The sequence below is a fragment of the Entelurus aequoreus genome, linkage group LG06 (assembly GCF_033978785.1).
Source record: "Entelurus aequoreus isolate RoL-2023_Sb linkage group LG06, RoL_Eaeq_v1.1, whole genome shotgun sequence".
NCBI classification, from domain to species: Eukaryota; Metazoa; Chordata; class Actinopteri; order Syngnathiformes; family Syngnathidae; genus Entelurus; species Entelurus aequoreus.
This window is the reverse complement of record NC_084736.1, coordinates 71,297,799-71,307,016: the sequence shown is the minus strand read 5'-3', so window position 1 is coordinate 71,307,016 and position 9,218 is coordinate 71,297,799. Positions and strand designations below refer to the sequence as shown.

The 9,218-nt window shown below is 34.2% G+C and overlaps 1 protein-coding gene across 1 annotated transcript in view; it reads left to right on the top strand.

The window, feature by feature from the left end:
- The first annotated feature begins 2,320 nt into the window (after nucleotides 1-2,320).
- Nucleotides 2,321-9,218, top strand: part of arid5a (AT-rich interactive domain 5A) — a 29,508-nt gene continuing 22,610 nt past the window's right edge. Inside the window, exons 1-2 of the mRNA XM_062049647.1 lie at nucleotides 2,321-2,356; nucleotides 6,889-6,968. The gene's annotated coding sequence lies outside the window, so the exon portion shown is untranslated. The remainder of the gene's footprint in view (nucleotides 2,357-6,888; nucleotides 6,969-9,218) is intronic.

The window sequence follows — 9,218 nt, the reverse complement described above, 5'->3', positions numbered from 1 at the left end:
AAGGAGTAGGAAGCTGTCTAAACAATCATGATTGACTCAGCATTTTAGTGTATTTTAAAGTGCACAAATTAGGACAAAAAAAATAAAGAATTGAATATAAATCAATATATGCTAAGCTCACTGAACAAATCATCCACATCTTGGATTTGTGCTGGAGGTGACAAATCAGCTCATGTAGTAGCTAACAAATATACACTATATTGCCAAAAGTATTTGGCCACCTGACTTGACTCACATATGAACTTGAAGTGCCATCAACTTCCTAACCCATAGGGTTCAATATGATGTCGGTCCACCTTTTGCAGCTATTACAGCTTCAACTCGTCTGGGAAGGCTGTCCACAAGGTTGCGGAGAGTGTGTTTATAGGAATTTTCCACCATTCTTCCAAAAGCGCATTGGTGAGGTCACACACTGATGTTGGTCGAGAAGGCCCGGCTCTCAGTCTCCGTTCCAATTCATCCCAAAGGTGTTCTATCGGGTTCAGGTCAGGACTCTGTGCAGGCCAGTCAAGTTCATCCACACCAGATTCTGTCATCCATGTCTTTATAGACCTTGATTTGTGCACAGTCATGTTGGAAGAGGAAGGGGCCCGCTCCAAACTGTTCCCACAAGGTTGGGAGCATGGAATTGTCCAAAATGTTTTGGTATCCTGGAGCTTTCAAAGTTCATTTCAATGGAACTAAGGGGCCAAGCCCAACTCCAGAAACACAACCCCACACCATAATTCCTCCTCCACCAAATTTCACATTCGGCACAATGCAGTCTGAAATGTAGCGTTCTCCTGGCAACCTCCAAACCCAGACTCGTCCATCAGATTGCCAGATGGAAAAGCGTGATTCATCACTCCAGAGAACGCGTCAACACCGCTCTAGAGTCCAGTGGCCACATGCTTTACACCAGTGGTCCCCAACCTTTTTGTACTTGCGAAAATTTGTCCCACAGACCGGGGGGGTATGGGTGTTTTATTTTTATTTTTTTTGTTTTGTCATAAAGAAATACAATCATGTGTGCTAACAGACTGTATCCCTGCAGACTGTATGGATTTATATTGATATATAATGTATATATTGTGTTTTTTCTGTTGATTTAATTAAAATATATATATATATTTTTTTTTTTTTTAATTTCTTGTGCGGCCACGGCCCGGTACCAATCGGTCCACGGACCGGTACCGGGCTGCAGCCCGGTGGTTGGAGACCACTGCTTTACACCACTGCATCTGACGTTTTACATTGGACTTGGTGATGTATGGTTTAGATGCAGCTGCTCGGCCATGGAAACCCATTCCATGAATTCTCTCTGCGTACTGTACGTGGGCTAAGGTCACATGAAGTTTGGAGCGCTGTAGCAACAAGATTGTGCAGAAAGTCTTTGCACTATGCGCTTCAGCATCCGCTGACCCCCCTCTGTCAGTTTACGTGGCCTACCAATTCGTGGCTGAGTTGCTGTTGTTCCCAAACTCTTCCATTTTCTTATAATAAAGCCGACAGTTGACTTTGGAATATTTTGGAGCGAGGAAATTTCACCACTGGATTTGTTGCACAGGTGGCATCCTATGACAGTTCCACGCTGGAAATCACTGAGCTCCTGAGAGCGGCCCATTCTGTCACAAATGTTTGTAGAAACAGTCTCCATGCCTAAGTGCTTGATTTTATACACCTGTGGCCGGGCCAAGTGATTAGCACACCTGATTCTGATCATTTGGATCGGTGGCCAAATACTTTTGGCAATATAGCGTATCTGTCATTGTATTTTTGTGAATGAAAATCCAGCTCTGGGCCACACTTTGGACACCCCTGGCCTAGATGAACCTTCACAACAGCGATTCCTAACTGGGGTCGTGGACCCAGGTCTTAGTTTGGTAGGGATGTGACATTTTTAACATGTAAAGCGACTTTGAGTACTTAGAAAAGCGCTATATAAATCCCAGGGATTATTATTATTATTATTATTATTATTTGTGAAGGAGTCGAGTTTTTCCAAACGACTCTATTGAGTGAACTGTGGGTTCAGATCATTGGATGTCAGTGTGGTTTGTGAAGCTCTTTAGGTCACTTATGATTAAAGTTAAAAGTAAAAGTACCACACACACACTAGGTGTGGTGAAATTAACCTCTGCATTTGACCCTTGTTCACCCCCTGGGAGGTGAGGGTAGCAGTGAGCAGCAGTGGTGGCCACGCCCGGGAATCATTAAGGGCTTTATCAATAAATTGTGACTGATTGAAGTATAGCAACCCATTTGAATGTTGTTTGTACTCATACATCTCAATAAATTAGATTAGATCGAATTGTATTGACCCTCAGGGCGTGTTGCTGAGGGGATTAAGGCTCCAATGGCAGCAACACCATACAAAGTAAGTACTTTTTTTTTTTTACAATTCACGGTTTGATTCCGATTCGATTCAACACAATTTATAATTTTGTATAAAAATTCTAATTAAACCTTGTCAAAATAAGGTAGAGGTTACAAAGCTCCTCTTGGCTGCATACATATGACCTAGAAAGATGTACTTAAAAAAATGGATTCTTCTAAAAGATGATTAAATTGCAAGAATAAATTAAATGCATGATTTTTTTAATTTTTTTTTTCAGAGAAAAATGTTTAAAAAAACAAATTGATTTAAAAAAATAATGAATCGATTCAGAATTTGAATAAATAATAGTGTTCCCTCCTCCCCATACCTTTAGTATTCAGGTAATGGAGCGTGAACCGTTTGTTCACAATATTGAGATTTTTGAAATTTTTCTAATTTAATTACCGTATTTTTCGGAGTATAAGTCGCACCGGAGTATAAGTCGCACCGGCCGAAAATGCATAATAAAGAAGGAAAAAAACATATAAGTCGCACTGGAATACAAGTCGCATTTTTTGGGGAAATGTATTTGATAAAACCCAACACTAAGAATAGACATTTGAAAGGCAATTTAAAATAAATAAAGAATAGTGAACAACAGGCTGAATAAGTGTACGTTATATGACGCATAAATAACCAACTGAGAACGTGCCTGGTATGTTAACGTAACATATTATGGTAAGAGTCCTTCAAATAACTATAACATATAGAACATGCTATACGTTTACCAAACTAAATCTGTCACTCCTAATCGCTAAATCCCATGAAATCTTATACGTCTAGTCTCTTACGTGAATGAGCTAAATAATATTATTTGATATTTTACGGTAATGTGTTAATAATTTCACACATAAGTCGCTCCTGAGTATAAGTCGCACTCCCGGCCAAACTATGAAAAAAACTGCGACTTATAGTACAAAAAATACGGTAAACCTTTTCAAAACAGGTTTCAGGTTACAAAGCTCCTCTTGGCTGCATACATATGACCTAAAAAACTTTACTTTCAAAAATGGATTCTTCTAAAAGATGATTAAATTGCAAGAATAAATAAAATGCATGATTTATCTTTTTTTCAGAGAAAACGGTTTAAAAAAAAACAAATTGATTAAAAAAAATAATGAATCGATTCAGAATTTGAATAAATAATAGTCTTTTTTACCCCCCATACCTTTAGTATTCAGGTAATAAATAGAGCGTGAACCGGTTGTTTACAATATTGAGATTTTTGACATTTTTGTAATTTAATGAGATGCTAAATTTACGACTGTAAACTGCAATCACCAAAATAATTAGAAACTACATTGTTGAAATATTTCAGGTCCTACAGCCTAACCAGAGCTTTAAGACTGTTTTTTTTAATTGTTATTCTCCATATAATAGGTCTTACCGTGGAAAAAAACATTGTCAGTTTGCGGCCTTGACAGGAATATGAACCAAAGTGCTTTCAATTCCCAGGAAGGTGACTCATTTTAAGACAAGAACCCAGTTAAGTGTTCAATATGTTCTTCAGTACCTTCGCACGCAACTCCAGAGTCATTTAGTTGTTGAAAAAGACTTCTGTATTTCCAGCAAATATCATGAAGCAGTGATTAAAACAGTGCAGACAGAGTGGGAAAATCCATATGCATATCATGTGCAATTTAAAATACACTTTCTATTGCGTCAACAAGAATGTCAGATAAAAGCATGCTTGTGCAGAAAATATCACCAAAACAAGTGAGAAGGAAAAACCCCTTTTTACTGTAAGACGGTTGATACAACACAAATTTGGTATGGTTTTGACTAATATGATTAATTTGAAATGTCACTGTTGTATCTGCAGTTGAGGGCATCCCCTTTCTGTCACAGATCAAACGCATGCAGAGGAAATATGTGCCTTTTTTGTGTGCGTGCGAGCCTTAGCTCGTTGTGGTCTTGAGAAAAATCTGGATTTAAAACATTAGGGCCTGCCAGAAATGACCTGATTCTTCTGAAGGCTGACATCCTTGCAGGTTGACTGGCCCTACAGTGAAAATGCTTTTGTTAGAAATTGCTGCTTCTGCATTGTCCTGAGCTCATATTTTTAGCATTTGGACAAAGGCCTGTTTAAAGACTTTTTAAAGAAGTGATCATTTTCTCTTCCTTAAAAATAGGAGACATAAATTCTGGTAGCAGTCAGCCTGTGTCAAATAGAGCTTGTGAAGGCGACAAAATGAATGCATGTTGTCACAATGTTTTGCCTTTTCGAGAAAGAACAAACAACTAAAAATCCCCCCAGGATTTAAATAATTGTACTGTAGTTAAACCCAGAAATTATATTTACCCAGATCTTTAAATGCAGATTATAACCACCAGTAAACATCCAGAATGTTAATAATAGTGCTGTCAAATGTTTTTAATCAGATTAATCACAATTAAATGTAATTCCCTTTTTAAATCTAAAAATAGATTTAATACAGAACTAATATATATATATATATATATATGTATGTATGTATGTATGTATGTATGTATGTATGTATGTATGTATGTATGTATGTATGTATGTATGTATGTGTGTGTATATATATATATATATATGTATATATATATATATATATATATATATATATATATATATATATATATGTATGTATGTATGTATGTATGTGTGTGTGTGTGTGTGTGTGTGTGTGTATATATATATATATATATATATATATATATATATATATATATATATATATATATATATATTAGTTCTGTATTAAATCTATTTTTAGATTTAAAAAGGGGATTACATTTAATTGTACGTAAGTATATATATATATATATATATATATATATATATATATATATACTGTATATATATACATTTGTACGTATGTATGTATATAAATTAATAAATGATAAATGGGTTATACTTGTATAGCGCTTTTCTACCTTCAAGGTACTCAAAGCGCTTTGACACTAATTCCACATTCACCCATTCACACACACATTCACACACTGATGGCGGGAGCTGCCATGCAAGGCGCTAACCAGCAGCCATCAGGAGCAAAGGTGAAGTGTCTTGCCCAAGGACACAACGGACGTGACTAGGATGGTAGAAGGTGGGGATTGAACCCCAGTAACCAGCAACCCTCCGATTGCTGGCACAGCCACTCTACCAACTTCGTATATATATATATATATATATATATATATATATATGTATATATATATATATATATATATATATATATATATATATATATATATATATACATATATATATATATATATATATATATATATATATATATATATATATACTACCGTTCAAAAGTTTGGGGTCACATTGAAATGTCCTTATTTTTGAAGGAAAAGCACTGTACTTTTCAATGAAGATAACTTGAAACTAGTCTTAACTTTAAAGAAATACACTCTATACATTGCTAATGTGGTAAATGACTATTCTAGCTGCAAATGTCTGGTTTTTGGTGCAATATCTACATAGGTGTATAGAGGCCCATTTCCAGCAAATATCACTCCAGTGTTCTAATGGTACAATGTGTTTGCTCATTGGCTCAGAAGGCTAATTGATGATTAGAAAACCCTTGTGCAATCATGTTCACACATCTGAAAACAGTTTAGCTCGTTACAGAAGCTACAAAACTGACCTTCCTTTGAGCAGATTGAGTTTCTGGAGCATCACATTTGTGGGGTCAATTAAACGCTCAAAATGGCCAGAAAAAGAGAACTTTCATCTGAAACTCGACAGTCTATTCTTGTTCTTAGAAATGAAGGCTATTCCACAAAATTGTTCGGTTGACCCCAAACTTTTGAACGGTAGTGTATATGTACAGTCGTGGTCAAAACTTTACATACACTTGTAAAGAGCATAATGTCATGGCTGTCTTGAGTTACCAATAATTTCTACAACTCTTATTTTTTTGTGATAGAGTGATTGGAGCACATACTTGTTGGTGACAAAAAACATTCATGAAGTTGGTTGTTTTATGAATTTATTATGGGTCTACTGAAAATGTGACCAAATCTGCTGGGTCAAAAGTATACATACAGCAATGTTAATATTTGGTTACATGTCCCTTGGCAAGTTTCACTGCAATAAAGCGCTTTTGGTAGCCTTCAGCAAGCTTCTGCTTGAATTTTTGAGCACTCCTCTTGACAAAATTGGTGCAGTTCAGCTAAATTTGTTGGTTTTCTGACATGGACTTGTTTCTTCAGCATTGTCCACACGTTTAAGTCAGGACTTTGGGAAGGCCATTCTCAAACCTTAATTCTAGCCTGATTTAGCCATTCCTTTACCACTTTTGACGTGTGTTTGGGGTCATTGTCCTGTTGGAACACCCAACTGTGCCCAAGACCCAACTTTTGACCACGACTGTGTGTATATCTATATATATGTATATATATAAATGTTATTATTTTTTATTTTATTTTATTTTATATTTATTTATTTTTTAAATATATATTTTTTTTACTAAACACCTTGAACATGTTAATATTAACAAAACATTTTATTTCTACATATTTATCCACATTAATGTTATGGTTATAATTTGTTTCAGACACCTTTAACAGATATGTTTGCACAATTCAACACGTGAAAAGGAGTAGGAAGAAGCAATGTTTATACCTCTGGGGATGGGTAAGAATCACTTTGGATTTACTAACAGCACAGATGATTATCACATGTTGTTTCCTAAGAAAAGCTTCCGACTTATAATGCATGATATATTATGTATGTAATTTGAGTGCAGTTTTTATTAAAATGTTATGTCTTCTTGATAAATGCAAAAAAAATTACAGTAATTGTGCACAGTAATGTAAAAATAATATTATATTGTATCTATATATTTAAAAACAGTATGGTATTAATTTGTTTTGAACATGCATGTAATTACAATATGGCACTGCACATATTTACAATTCCATTCTCAGTGTCTTTTAATGCTAATTGATCCACACCATAACTTTGACATGTTTAAATTAAGCTCACTTCCTGTGTGAAAGAGAGAAAGGAAAGTGTTGGGGGGAAAATAGATTTCAAAAAATGGTTAAAAGTGTAAAAAAACAAAACAAACAAGCACATTAAGAGTAAATATATATACTGGTCAAAAAATGTTTTACTTAATTTTAAAATTCATCATTGATCTCAGTGATTGGTAATAGTTAATGAATATTATGTATTGTGTAATATTGTCCTAATAATATGGACATTTTACTCCTTTTTTGTTAATAGTGCATGTGTTATTATTATATGGAAATGCTTAATCTTTAATCAGATTAGTAATGATGATGGATTGATCCGCATTCATTTTGCTAATTTATTATTAATAAAAGGATGGTAATGTTATCCATCCATCCATTTTCTATACCGTGACTGCTGACTTTGGACCAGAGGCTGGTTGGTAATATTTCCGTCCAGTCCAATTTTTGGTAAGCCTAAGTATTCATTAAAAACTGGACAGAAGTTTTATTTAACAATAATAACTTTGGCCACATTACACACCGTTTGAACAGTAGTATTATGTTTCAATACAGGAAAATAAAACACTGTACTTTCATAGAGGGATTCTTTTGCATACCACTAGTTGTACAAGTACCTTATTTTGAGAATTTTTGGTAAAGTCCATATTAAAGATGTACACAATATTACATTAAAAATACAGTTTTAATGAGTCAACATATGTGAAAAAGGAGTAGGAAGAAGTAGAGTTGAATTATGCCTACCTCTTGTCTCTGCAACTACTGATAGTTTATTTACTTCCTGTGTTCAAGAAGCTTACCAATTGTGTTTTATAGTAAGAGAGAAATTATTAAGTTGCGTAACAGTGAATTATTTGTAAATCGCCTGTTCAGTAATACATATTTTCATATATCCATAAAGGACTAAAGGTAACCCAAAATGAGTAATGATATAATAAGTGAGAATTAAGTACAAGATGCGTGATGAAGAGTAATCCTGTGGGGACAATGAATTTAAAATGATCTTCAAAGCCATAAATGTCCTTAAGTTTTTAAAGGGCATAAAAACATGCTTGATTGTTTAAAAAAAAATAAAAATTCTCAATTTCAATCCTCAACAAACATATCAAACATGTAATGTTTTTGTCTTCTATTTTGACCCTTTTGAAGGCCTTTTGATCAGATAAGTCACTGGTTTAAATTAGTTGACTCATCATGTTATGCAAATGTCTACTAATGGCAAACTATGACATCATGTGATCAAAAGGCCTTGAAAGGGTGAAATAATTATTTAAAACAACATAACATGTTCGGTATTTGTGTTTATGGCTGAAATTGCTTGAGAGATTAGAGCAAAGAAAGTAGTATAAAAAAATATGAATACAAAATGTTTTAATGCCCTTTGAAAAACAAATGATGTTTATATCCTGTTTGGCTTTGGGGTATTGTTGATTAACTGCCCGTGTGTTGTACACCTCTGAACAAATTGGACATACAATTATTCCTCCAACAACAAATCATGTAAAATGGAGTAACACAAAAATGATAGCCAAAAATACAGCAAACATTTACTTTAAGGACAAAAAATTGAGTATTTGTCTCCTGAGGGTTAATTAATACCATTGTATGTATACTATGTAAACAAAAAAAAAGTATTATACCTTTGTAATCGATCAGGACGGTATGATCTAGTTGAATAAACATGAAAATAATGGATGCACAATCTAATATTAGGTTATACAATTCATGATGGCTGACACTGACATTCTTTTTGTTATTATTGTAAAGTAATGTGGAGATATTTCTATAACTGCAGCATATTTGAAAGTAACCTCAACTAAATTATTTTATAACATGTACTGGTTGAGTCGTCAATTACAAAATGATTAGCAGGCTCAGTACTACATTTGATCAATTAATAGAGAAGGTT